Source organism: Schistocerca serialis, chromosome 10 (assembly GCF_023864345.2).
Source record: "Schistocerca serialis cubense isolate TAMUIC-IGC-003099 chromosome 10, iqSchSeri2.2, whole genome shotgun sequence".
NCBI lineage: Eukaryota > Metazoa > Arthropoda > Insecta > Orthoptera > Acrididae > Schistocerca > Schistocerca serialis.
The window spans coordinates 51,471,897-51,485,751 of NC_064647.1; the positions used below are offsets into that span (position 1 = coordinate 51,471,897).

The following is a 13,855-nucleotide window of genomic DNA, read 5'->3' on the forward strand; positions in this document are numbered from 1 at the left end:
GGATGTAGTCCTGTGGAACGGCTTGCCATGCCATTTCCACCTGGCGCCTCAGTTGGACCAGCGTTCGTGCTGGACGTGCAGACCGCGTGAGACGACGCTTCATCCAGTCCCAAACATGCTCAATGGGGGACAGATCAGGAGATCTTGCTGGCCAGGGTGGTTGACTTACACCTTCTAGAGCACGTTGGGTGGCACGGGATACATGCGGACGTGCATTGTCCTGTTGGAACAGCAAGTTCCCTTGTCGGTGTAGGAATGGTAGAACGATGGGTTCGATGACGGTTTGGATGTACTGTGCACTATTCAGTGTCCCCTCGACGATCACCAGTGGTGTACGGCCAGTGTAGGAGATCGCTCCCCACACCATGATGCCGGGTGTTGGCCCTGTGTGCCTCGGTCGTATGCAGTCCTGATTGTGGCGCTCACCTGCACGGCGCCAAACACGCATACGACCATCATTGGCACCAAGGCAGAAGCGACTCTCATCGCTGAAGACGACACGTCTCCATTCGTCCCTCCATTCACGCCTGTCGCGACACCACTGGAGGCGGGCTGCACGATGTTGGGGCGTGAGCGGAAGACGGCCTAACGGTGTGCGGGACCGTAGCCCAGCTTCATGGAGACGGTTGCGAATGGTCCTCGCCGATACCGCAGGAGCAACAGTGTCCCTAATTTGCTGGGAAGTGGCGGTGCGGTCCCCTACGGCACTGCGTAGGATCCTACGGTCTTGGCGTGCATCCGTGCGTTGCTGCGGTCCGGTCCCAGGTCGACGGGCATGTGCATCTTCCACCGACCACTGGCGACAACATCGATGTACTGTGGAGACCTCACGCCCCACGTGTTGAGCAATTCGGCGGTACGTCCACCCGGCCTCCCGCATGCCCACTATACGCCCTCGCTCAAAGTCCGTCAACTGCACATACGGTTCACGTCCACGCTGTCGCGGTATGCTACCAGTGTTAAAGACTGCGATGGAGCTCCGTATGCCACGGCAAACTGGCTGACACTGACGGCGGCGGTGCACAAATGCTGCGCAGCTAGCGCCATTCGACGGCCAACACCGCGGTTCCTGGTGTGTCCGCTGTGCCGTGCGTGTGATCATTGCTTGTACAGCCCTCTCGCAGTGTCCGGAGCAAGTATGGTGGGTCTGACACACCGGTGTCAATGTGTTCTTTTTTCCATTTCCAGGAGTGTAGTTTACCTCAGTCAAAGTAGAAGGTCGAAATAACTCGACTGAGATATCTAATTTCCCTTACAACACCATATTTTAATTAATATGCATAAATTACAACATAAATTACTTTTCACAGACGAGTATTAGGCAAAATCTTAAATATTCACATTCCCTTGATCAAACTTCACCATTTGCTTTGTTTATCTATAAGACAGAATTCAATTATTCCGTTAATATTAAAGCAGTGTTTTCATTTCTAGCACTATTGTACTCAAGTCAGCCAAGTTGAATAAATATAAACATGAATTGCATGCTTAGAGAAATGGCATTTGGTGAAAGAAATTGTTACATTGTGTACGTGCTGATAGCTCTGACCCTTCCAACATATTTAACAACGATAGATTTGAAAACTACTTTGAAATAGCCACTACATAGACTAATTGTCCCCTCGACCAAACACAACAATTACTTTAGCGCTTTAGCGATAAATGCAGAAACAGTACGTTTCTATTATGATATATTAAAGTGCTGTGCTGTGTTTTTCTGTCTTTATTTTTGGGCTAATCTCAGGAATCGATTTTCACTAATAGATACAATTATGAGAAGGCTTTGTTGATGTGATTTACGTATGTTAAATGATAAGTGTGCGTATATGTATTTTTATCTATTCCATATTTATTTCGCGTTTGGAATGACTTCTCAATTCAATGATGGGAGCTACAGATGGTCAGCGAAAGAGGGGGCGGCATCTGTCAGGAAAAGTAGCAAAGTAAACAGCCACCACAACTCTGGGAGAGCACCAAATCTTAACCAGAATCTGTTTTGGGCAGGGTAGTTTTGTAGTATAGCACTTGCCAAAAGATTGTGGCATTTAGACCTGTCAGAAACATCGACTCTTCAGTCTGCCTTTAACCTAGCATTCACCTCTCAATAATGTGAAGATTTGCCAGGATTAATATATGGTTAAGATTCCACTTAACATGCAAGTCCCCTTTTCCTGATTAGATAACTGTGGACGTTCGAGGACACACAGGTCGCCAAAATGGCATCCTATTAAAATACATGCACCAAGTCAATGTGCGACACAAAATTATTGTTTCCACAACCTATTAAACACTGTCCACCACGTTAATATGACCACCCATCGAAAGTCCGAAAAGCAGCATTTTTCAGAATGGACTGTCGTGAGACACGGTAGGAGGAGAGCCAGTGTGGTTGTGGGACGCACCGACAGGGATGCAGAGCCATGCAGACTCAAGTGCCGTGGTTATTTGCGGTAGGTTTCTCAGTTGCGATCCGTAGCGTGAACAGCCCCACTGAGGTGGTCCCAAAGATTCTCAACTGTGCTTGGGAAGTATGGTGAACACGTAAGTACGACAAATTCATCCTGGGACTCTTCGAATCACACATGTACACTGCGAGCTGTGTGACACTTAGCATTGTCCTGCCGGTAGTGCCATCGTGTCGAGAAAAAACAAATAGTATGTATCGGTGGATATGGTCCCCAATGATGGAGGCATTCTTCTGTTGACCCACTGTGTCTTTCAGAATGACGATGTCACTCAAAGAATGTAACGAAAACATTTTCCAGATCATAATGCTCCCTCCGTGTTTTCTTTCAGATTTCACGTCTTACATACAATGGCCATCTATCCAATGGAAAATTAAACGTAATTTATCTGGAAAAGCCGCCTGTCGCCACTCAGCGGTCGTCCATTTGCGGCACTGGCATGCAAATTCCAGCCTCCATCTCCAATGAACAGCAGTCAGCATTGGTGCGTTAGCCAGGTGCACGCTGCTGAGGTCTATAGACAGCAAAGTTCACTGAACAGCCCTTGAGCAGGCACTGTTGGCAAACCCTTGGTTGATCTGGTGGTCAGCTGCTCAACAGTTGAACGCCTGTTCCCCCATACATGTCTCCACAGTCATCATTCAGCTCCATCATCTGTGGCCCTTGGTGCACCACAGTTGTCAGAGTACCCAATATGGATAGCACCATTTTTCCATGCACCATGTACTTAACCACAGCAGCATGTGAACAGTTCACTAATTTAGCCGTTTCGGAAATGCTTCCACCCTTGGCCTGAAAACAGTGATTGCGCCCTTTTCGAGTTCTGCACTACGACAACGACTGCATTGCCACCCCCCCCCCCCACCCCCCACCCCTCAGCATACTTTATATACCCTCCACTGCTAGTACTGCCAATACTATGAAAGGGATTTTAACGTGGTTTCCACTAATAGGTAGACTGATTCATGAGAAAAGTTTGCGTATATAAATTATTATCACTAGTGAGACAAGTCATTCGCCATACATACTTAGAGCTCCTGAGTGAAGCTTTGGCTAGGGTACGACGCTGTAAATGTATTCTAGCCTTTTATCCACAACTTGTGTTCTGCACATGTATTCCACACATTTCGTCCTTCCCCTCTCTCTATCCACGTCTTCCTTCCACTTTAATCTGTCCATCTCCTTCTCCCTACCCTCTCTCTGTCCTCCTCATCCTCTCACCTTAACCTGTCCATCTCCTACTCCCTACTCTCCTTGCTTCTCCATACCCTCGAACCCCTCTCCTTATGTCCATCAGCTACTACCGTCTCTCTGTGAATTCCCCCCCCCCCCCAACCCCCAGTTTCTCTGTCCATCTCATCTCCATCTCTTTCCTAAGCCTTGTCCATCTGTAAGTGTAGCTCCTGCAATGCATGACGATACAAACTGCAGAACATACTTGTTATGCTTGACAGCCTACATCTGAGGGATTCAAAAACTCTTTACACCTGTATGTCTGCTCCTCTGGGAGCTACGAGGTTCTAACTTCTGCAGTGCTCCTTCTCAGATAGCAAGTAGTATGTGTATAAAATTTGGTTGATATCATAATTAACTGTAAAAACTGGTACAAGTGAAAGTATCCAATAATAAAAGCAGAAATTTTCCTCTAAATGGGGGTCCACAAAGTAGCCATTTGGGAATTAATTGCAAATGGGTGTTTACCACCTATCACCGACTTCAGTGTGAAGTATGGTCCTAGTTAGTAAAAAAGTGTTTGATATAAACTTATCGATTAAGATACCAATTAATTGGCCTCAAATTTAATGCACTAACAGTCCCATTTAGCAGTGTTTACAACCAAATAGCTCATTCTTTATTTTTCAATTGTAACTCATTTCTCAGGTACCACTGCAAAGTATTTGAATACCAATGTTAATTAGTGTAAGATCCCTGCACATTTTTTTAATGGAACTATATACTTCACAATGAGTTTAGAAACCTCTCAAAAAAATCATACTTGCTTTAACGTGTTGAATGATACTGTAGAAACCTTTTTCATGATCATGAAACTTGCACAAAATAAAAAGGGTGTTTCACAAATGACCCCATATATGTATAACGAGTGATCAAAAAGTTTCCATTCGAAGGGCTTACAGTCCAGAATCAGTGAAACTTTCACAAAATGAAAACTGTGTTTCACAAAGGACCCCATATATGTATAACGAGTAATCAAAAAGTTTCCATTCGAAGCGCTTACAGGCCAGAATTAGTGAAACTTTCACAAAATAAAAAGGGTGTTTCACAAATGGCCCCATATATGTACAACGAGTGATCAAAAAGTTTCCATTCGAAGGGCTTACAGACCAGAATCAGTGAAACTTCCACAAAATGAAAACTGTGTTTCACAAATGACCCCATATATGTATAACGAGTGATCAAAAAGTTTCCATTCGAAGGGTTTACAGACCAGAATCAGTGAAACTTTCACAAAATAAAAAGGGTGTTTCACAAATGACCCCATATATGTACAACGAGTGATCAAAAAGTTTCTATTCGAAGGGCTTACAGTCCGGAATCAGTGAAACTCACAAAATAAAAAGGGCGTTTCACAAATGACCCCACATATGTACAACAAGTGATCAAAAAGGTTCCATTCGAAGGGCTAAGAGTCCAAAATCAGTACGCCAATCGCGCAAAATCGCTGTGAAACTGAAGCAATCAGTCCATCGTCCCACTAAGTTGAAGATACCTGTTTGGTAAAACACCAACCATGTCCTGCTGCATGAAGAAGTCCGTGACCACCTGCCCCACATCCTCGTTCGACAGGAATCGTCGACCCTCCAAGGCCTCTCTTAAGGGACCGAAGGTGTGATAATAGCGCGGGAAGAGATCAGGACCAGAGGATGGGAGCTCAAGTGTCTGACAACGGATCTGGCGTAAGTTATGCACGAAACGCATTCTTCTTTCTCCGATTGATGTCTACCGGTGTTTATCCATCGTCAGCCAAGAAAAGAAAACAGCACGTTGTTCCCGTTTGGACGCATTTGGTAATAACGTTACAATAGTTAACGTTTCCACATTTACCGCACACACGTCAGAAAGACACGAGTGCTACACTAGTCCTTTGCCTACACGTCGGCGTTTGTATGCCCCATCGGAGTCGTGCTACGTTTCATATGCGCCACACCAACGCCATCAAACGGACAATTTTTCAATGTTCCTTATATATAAACGGCGCCCACTTTATCTTGAGCACCACAAGTAACGTTTTGGCCGGAATCAAAATAAAAAAATGTCTAGCAAATGTTGTTTAGCTACCAAAGGGACATTAAGCAGCATGGTTTCTTTTCTTGCAACTTTGTTCTTTATAATGTGAATAGCAGCAGCGCATCATTTTTAAATGCTCGTAGCATCCGACATTTTTTAGTCAGTAATCAATTTCCTCATCTCAAGACTTGTTCATAAACGTGTCACAGTGTACTATTCACGTAAACATGGCGACACCAGAGTGGTGTCGTGCACGAAATAGCGGACAACGGCCGGCGACACCACAGTGGTGTCATGAGCATAGCCTCCCGCAGCGGCCGGTGGCACTTTAGCATCTTTTTCATTCTGTTGGTGTTTTGTTTAGGTAACAATGAGTTACACACATCAACAAGTTTTTTGTTTTTATAAGTACTTGTGCACTTTCATCATGGCAGACGAAAGAGACGATACTATTATTTACGATGAATGCGCGGACGTCTTGTCTGACGTTCCGGACGAATTGGCCGATTGGGAAGAAGACATTGGATGTCAAAAAAATGAAAGTGAAGCAGAATCGTCGGATGATAGTGAAATACGTCCAAGAAGAATTCAGCGAACGCTACGGTTGCTAACTGATTCTGATGAATCAAACGAAGAACGCAGACTACGATTTACTGAGGACCAATAATAAATTTGAAGGATCTCCGGGTCCACACGTATTTCCCAAAGATACACAGAGCGTCTTGGGTACCGTAGAATTATATATTGGGAACGATCTATTTGAATATATTAGCAACGAAACCAAGAAGTATTAGAGTCAAAATTGCAATAGAAGAAAACTGGATTTTAAAAAATGCCAAATTTGTCAACGTTACAGGACCCGAACTTAGAATATGGTTTGAGGTTGCTATCCTTATGGGAAATGTAAAAAAAGCAAGGATCGATGATGACTGGTCAACGAATCCGTTGATAGACATACCAATATTTCGTAAAACGATGTCCCGCAACTGATTCAGACAATATTATCATTTTTACATTTTTCCGACACCAACAATAAATCGGATAATGCCGGCCGGTTTTTCAAAGTGCAATTTGTAATTCATTATTTTCCCAAAAAGTTTGAAGAAACGTTTAATCTACGTCAAAACATCTCAGTCGATGAAGGAATGATACCGTGGCGTGGACAGTTAGATTTTAAAGTTTACAATCCGTCGAAAATTACGAAATATGGGGTACGCATTCGGATGCTGTGCGATTGGAGTACGGGACACATTTCCTCATTCAATATATATATTCCGGCGCTGGACAACCTTTAGCACAAACAGTGATGGAACTATTGACTCCTTCTTATGGAAAGTGGCATCGCCTCTACATGGATAATTATTATAACGGTGTAGAACCTGCACAGACGTTAGTTCAAAAGAAAATTCGAGTTTGTGGAACGGTATGGCACAATAGAGGATTTCCGGAGAAATTAAAGCGCGCAAAAGAGAATTTGTTTGACGCTTGCCATCAACGGGAAGCCGGCGACGAGCCAAGTAATCCGAATCAGCGCTGCCGCCGCCAAGCGAGTAAACTGGTGCGAGACGTGCGGACGGCAAAGTGTTGCAAACGTGACACAGAACTGACCATGACTCTCCTGTACTAGCGCAAAGTGCAGGGTAAAGTAAGTCATGAACCTGCTGGAGTTGACAGTAAACAAATGTAAACACGAGGAGAACGCACACCCGTCACTACTGCTCTACTGGCTTCGGTTCTGCACAAACCTGCTGCTCCACGTCGGTGTACACTGCACCCACAAATCTTCAACTCAAGACGGCTGAGTGAATGATCCCGGTGTTTTCGTTTGTTTACTGTCAGCTCCAGCAAGTGGACGAGTTATATTGCGAACTATGCGCTAGTCCAGGAGAGTCAAATCAGTTTTACGCTACGTTTTTAACATCTTTTAGTAACGTCGTGTTTACTTGAATGAATAATATAATACGTTTGTGAACAGGGCTTGAGGAAAGGAAGTGGATTACGGAACACAAAATATATGGGGCGCTATTTAAAAAGATGTACAGCTGTTCATATCTTCGAAACGAAATTAAAGAAAGACAATCATGCGGTTAATGTCTCCCAGGTAGCTAAACCACTTTCTCTTTTGACACTTTTTTTATTTTGTTTCCGGACAATTATTTGGGGTGCTCAAGTGCTGTACACAGGTCAGCCAGAGCATGATGACCCCCGACCTACCGTCGATATAATCCCGTGCAGGCTCATGGCGCCGTCTCCTGGCGAGGAATGAATGCTGGTCAGGCAGACACACGGCACACACGTAGTGCCAGTGAGCATGTCGTCCCCATGTAGAATGGGGGAGGCGCGAAACCTGTGTGTTTGACTGAGCGCAGGCTGTGATGGCCCACACGATGGCCGTGAGTATTTCGAGAACTGTGCGACTTGCCGGGTGTTCGAGTCGTTGACTAAACCGCACGGCGGCTCGATTTCACCACTACAAACGCTCGGTGTTGCTCACAGGAGAAGCTCCCCGACAGCGAACCACCGAAACGAACGACACATTAACGGACGTGGCTCGGGTACTTAACACACCACTCAACGTTGACGTCCTGGTTCGGTGAGCCAAGAAGCTCGTAGCGATCGGACAGCTCCACACACGCTCCGACACTGCGCAGGGACAGCCAGCGGACCCAGCCGACTGCACCGCATGGAGATCCTCCCTAGTCCCCACCAACCGACCGACTACCCTCAGAATGCGGACAACATCTAAAATAGTCGTCAGTGGAAGTAACGCCAACTACGGACACACCCTGACAAACACTTGCACGAAGACCTGAACGATACCCAACAATAACTAAGCACACACGAAGACAAATCGGGAGTCGACGCGCGCACACACACACACACACACACACACACACACACACACACACACACACACACACACCCGACTCATGAACGATCGGTGAACCAAAACGCGTCTTCCAGTGGGACGACCGGCCGACGATCCAACAAGACCGTGGCCCGGCTCAAGTGATGCGTGGCGGCAATGGCCGGGCGAGCCACGTCGACGCAGACCTCACTGCTGCTCCAACCCGACTGCACTACTCCAGCACTGCAACTCCCCGACTGGCAGGTCCGGACTGCGCTGCAGACCCGTTCCAACTGACTGGCAGCCCAAACTCGCGCCCGAACTGGTTTACGACGGACAACAACCGAGAAGTAATAGCAGTCGAGCAAAGATACTTCGAGAGGGGATATATTGATACGCGCTGCTAACGCCGCTCGCAGTCAGGCAAAGCAGCAACTCAGTGACAGTAGTGAGGTGGAAGTACGTTAAAAACAGGGTGTAAAATACACGATGGCGGGAACACGAGCCACGCTCAGCTCAGTGGGATTGGGTGGCAAGCGCTCATCATAGATGTCAGATATTGTAGGCTGGGCACACCGGTAAAAAAGGACGGGTGTCGAACTAAAATTATACTTTAGTGCTGCGCAGAGCACAAGTGTGTCTAAACACACAGTGCACTGAACACTCCTAACTATGGGTCTCCATAGCTGACGGCCTGTGCATGTGCCAATGTTAGTACCTGAAATCGGCAACTACGACTGAAATAGCCACCTGACCATCGGCACTGGACGTTGCAGTGGTAAAGCGTTGCATGATCTGATGAATCCTGATAGCTTCTTCATCACGCCGAAGGGAGGACGCGAATCTGTAGCCTTCCAGGGAAACAGTTCCTCGACATCGGTGTCGAGGACGGAGGGAAGCTGGCGGCAGTTCCATTACCCTCTGAGGAACATTCACGTGGCACCCGTGGGTCCAGTGGGGCTCTTGCAAGGCACCGTGGTGGCCAAGTCGTATCCTACACTGGTTCCAGATCATGTACTCTTCGCTCGACGTCCATGTTTCCCGACGGTAGCATCATTTTCAAACAAGACAATGGCCATCTCACAAGGCCGGGAGTGTGAGGGAGTGCTTCGAGGAACCCAGTGGTGAGAGTTCCAGTTGTGCTGACTTCCCAGCTAGCCAGACTTAAACCCAAACGTACACAATTGGGTTTGTGACTGAACATGGCGTCAGAGTTCATAGCTCCATCCCCGGAATTTAAGGAAATTAGGTGAGCTGTCTGTGCAGATGAGGTGCCAACTCCCTCCAGCAACCTGCGAAGGCCTCATTGTTTCCATACCATGACGTGTCAATGCTGTCATCCAAGCCAAAGGTGGACATACCAGCTATTAGCTAGGTAGTCATAATGTTCTGACTGATCAGTGTATATATGTAGTCTGGCGTGAGCCCTTTATGCAGGTGCTGAACAGAGATGAAGAGAGACAGTCCGAACAAGGAAGAGAATCCGAAGATGAACACGATCTCAAAATTGTAGAAAATGTGATTAACTCAGAGTCACCTTTAGAGGAAGAGAACAATCAAGTAGCTAAAAAATAGAAGGTCCCCAGGGGCCTATAACATTGCAGCGGAGCTTCTGACCACTGACCCAGGCACAGCCAGTGATATTGCTCACTATCTTTTGATAAGGACTCGTACTTGCCGAGCGTGCCACAGCAGTGTAGAGAATTACTTCTCATCAAATTGCCAAAAAAGAAGATGGGGACATCACCAGCTGCCGTAATCGGAGGGGATCAACTTGCTTACGATTCGAAGCGAAGTGTTGCAACAGACGATCCTTTATAGACTCAATGTGCAACTTGAAATGCAGGCAAGAAAGGATGGTGCCAGTTTCATTTTAGAAGTAACTGTTCTTTTGCAGATCAAATGAAAACGCTTAGAATCATTATTGAACAATCACATGAATTTATTACTAGGCTTTATATGCTTTTTGTAGACTTTGAAACGACCCTCGACTCCATTGAATGAACTCATATGCGGAAATCTTTGAAAAGTATGCGATACCAGAGAAGATAGTAAAGGTTATCGTAGAGGTCTACAGTAACTACATATGCTGACTCATCCAAGAGGTTAAAGTTATAAAATCTTTCCAAGTTAAGCCTGGAGTTCGCCAAGGATGAGTTTTAGCTCGGGCCTTTCCTTTATTGGTGCCAGATGAAGTGGTGGTGAAGAAGAGTAGGATATAAAGGGAACTGACTAACCGATTGGAAGATCTTGACTTTCTGACGATATCTGCCTCTTCTCGCAGAACCACGTTGATGTGGAAGGAAAGCTGCAGGACCATCAACATAAAGACATGATTTTTGGTCTGGAAGTGAATGCCGTCAAGACTGAGGTTATGAAAATCAATACAAGAGATACGAGTAAGCTGAGACCACATTAAAAAAGTAAAGTACGTTGGAAGTGTAGCTATTGAAGACGAGGAGCAGCTGCTGATGTTAGAGCAAGAATCCGAAAGGCGAATGGGGCCATCATGCAGTTGTATCCATTACGGAGAACAAGAGAAATTTGCATAACAACCAGACTTGGAATATTTGCCACGGACGTGAAAGCTGTGCTGCTACACAGATGTGAAAGACGGAACGCTACCTCGACTAGCGCAAAGACTTTGGAAGTCTTCCCGGATAGATGTTTCAGGAAACTTCTTTAAATCTTTTGGTCAAATTTTTTATCCAATGAAGACCTTTGGAATCGAACGACAGGAGAATCTGTCGCCATCCAAATCAAGGGATGCAAGTGTAGCTGGATCGGACGCATGCTCCGAAAAAGGGAGGATATTGTAGACAGACAGACTCTCTGCTCGAACCCACAGTGTGAAAGGAAACTAGGAAGACCAAGGACATCACGAAGGAAGACAGTTCAGGAAGAAGCCAAAGCAGAGCAAAACGTTTAGAGAGTTGAAGAGCTCGGCATAAAAGCAACAGGAAACAAGCCACAAGGCGAAGATATATACGAGAGGGTAAATCAGCTAAGTTGCTAATATCAGTTTTTCCTCAACCGTTTCAGATATCGCATTTCTGTTTTCATCCAAACTGTTTGTGAAAAAGTCCTCAGTAAGTGACTTATAGCCACTATTGATTACTATTTTAATTACAGATATTCAGGGTGAGTCAGCTGCCCCTACCGATGCAACTCGCAGTGCTGTAGCTGGCCTTCATAAACCATGCGCGAGATTTTCATATTCTGTCACTCGGCACGCACAAACTGTTAGTCTTACAGAAAAAAATGAGCAGGATATTTTTCTAGCGAATTTAATTTAGTTACATTTTTGTACCAGGTTACGTATTCACTAGTTATTCAAGAAAAACGTAGAAAAGTGACCCTCAAACGCATTTCTGCTCTCAAACTCATTCCTCACGAGTCATGATTTCGAGTATGTTGTTGGTGGCACTCCCTCCTGCCACTGAACAAAAGTCTCCGAACTATTCCCAATATTCGACGTTTTTTGGTCTCTACTGGTTAGGCTACTACGCCTCCAGCATAGTGGGCTACTTCGTTCACATTATTAATTTAAACGTGACCGAGAGGGTAAAGAACGGAAAACGACTTTTGTAAACATTACGTTAAAACTAATTACGGTGACAGTTCGATCCAACCTTAACGCTGTAAGCACAGTACTTTCGTAGTCAGAAGCCTTGACGAATACAACGGCATAATTGTGTGTTTTATGCTGTTAAAATTCACAAAACGTCAATATTTGTACAATGGTAGGAGAGAGTACCATGAACAACGTACTATAGTTCAGTTCTTTTATCTTGGCGGCTCGCGCATGCCCGCCCAGACGCGGGATATTGCTGCGTTGCCAGTTGCACACGACGCACGCGCCAAGAGAAGTAACGCCATAGTATAGCATAGTTCGCAAACTTACGTTTAGGGGGGAGCGCGCAGTTTGTGAAGTAAAGCCACTACAGCCGCATTAACCCTTTCGCTGCTACAGAGACGTGCTCCTCGCATTCGCGCGATTTTGTTGTCACTGCACTGCTTGCCTGTGCAGACACATGGCGTTCCGACTGCTTTGACACACGTATCATTCGATTGCACAAAAACTATTTGGTCCAAAAATTTGATTTTTACACATCTTCTTGACTGATACCTTCCCCCCTTAAATGACTTAATTTTGTTTCGATGTTCAACGGAGTTATTCTGCAGCATTAAATGTAGTAAACCATTGTACGAAATTTTGAAGAGTTTGCAGAGGTAAAAGTCCATAGCGTAAACTTTCCGCATGGTCGATTTTAGTTGCCACTAGAAATTTCAAAAAATTACATTCAAACGAATAAAATTCATGAAGTAAGACACTTCGATATTGTTTTCAAATAAAGAAAATATTAAGCACCATATAAGGTTTGAACTCAAAACTTTTCACTTAGCATCCAAACACTTTAACCATTACGCTAACGCAGCTCGTCATTCAATTGACCTACCGGAGGATTTAAAATAGCACGCAAAATACCGACAAACACTGTTGGTATGACTATGAATTACTCACGTTTCGTCGACGTACAATAGAAAATAAACTATTATTGCTGTTCTTTATATGTGAAAAAGCGGTTAGTGAGAATGATACAAACACCTTTGCTTGCTATCACATGAATTAGGAGGCTTATTGCTTGTTTGGTTTAATTAATTAATAAAATATGAAGCAACTGGTATAAAGAATGCTTTTTCCAAACTTTCTATAAAAGAAATTCTGCTATCAAGACATTGCTTTTGTTCAATTACTTTATTTATGATTGAACGTTTCTAAAACTAAAGACACTCGTCCGTGCTCTCCACAGCAGCCGAGCTCTGGCAACGTCGTTCTCTGTTCATTGGCTGGCTGTGTTTTGTGACGTCCGATGGGCAGAAGGAACCTAAACTCGTCCGCCGTCGTAAATGACGCGCACTTTAGAAATCCTGACTGGTAGGGCCCGATGGGGGAGTCCGGCTGTGTTGGAAGGCCACTCGAATCACTGGAAAACGGCGTAGCGAAAACGTACCCCAGTACAAAACGTTACTGCATTAAATTGCCTACAAAAAGATCCCAGTTATTTTTTTCTGCAGAGCGCGTAGAGAGCGAGAGAACATAAAAATCTTGGGCGTGGTTTATGAAGGCCAGCTATAACATTGCGGGTTGCATAAAACGACAGTGGTATTGCAGCTGAATCTCCCTCTATAGTTATTTATTTCATTTTTTTCTACTATCGATATTTCTAAAAGAGGCAAATTGAATGGTGTTTCATTGTTCAAAATCCGATTAGTATTTTCAAAGAAATTACAC

At 45.0% G+C, this 13,855-nt stretch overlaps 1 protein-coding gene across 1 annotated transcript in view; it reads right to left on the reverse strand.

Annotated features, from left to right (window-relative positions):
* The window catches only part of LOC126425223 (uncharacterized), a 132,921-nt gene that overhangs the window by 32,498 nt on the left and 86,568 nt on the right, over window positions 1–13,855 (reverse strand). The window lies entirely within an intron of this gene.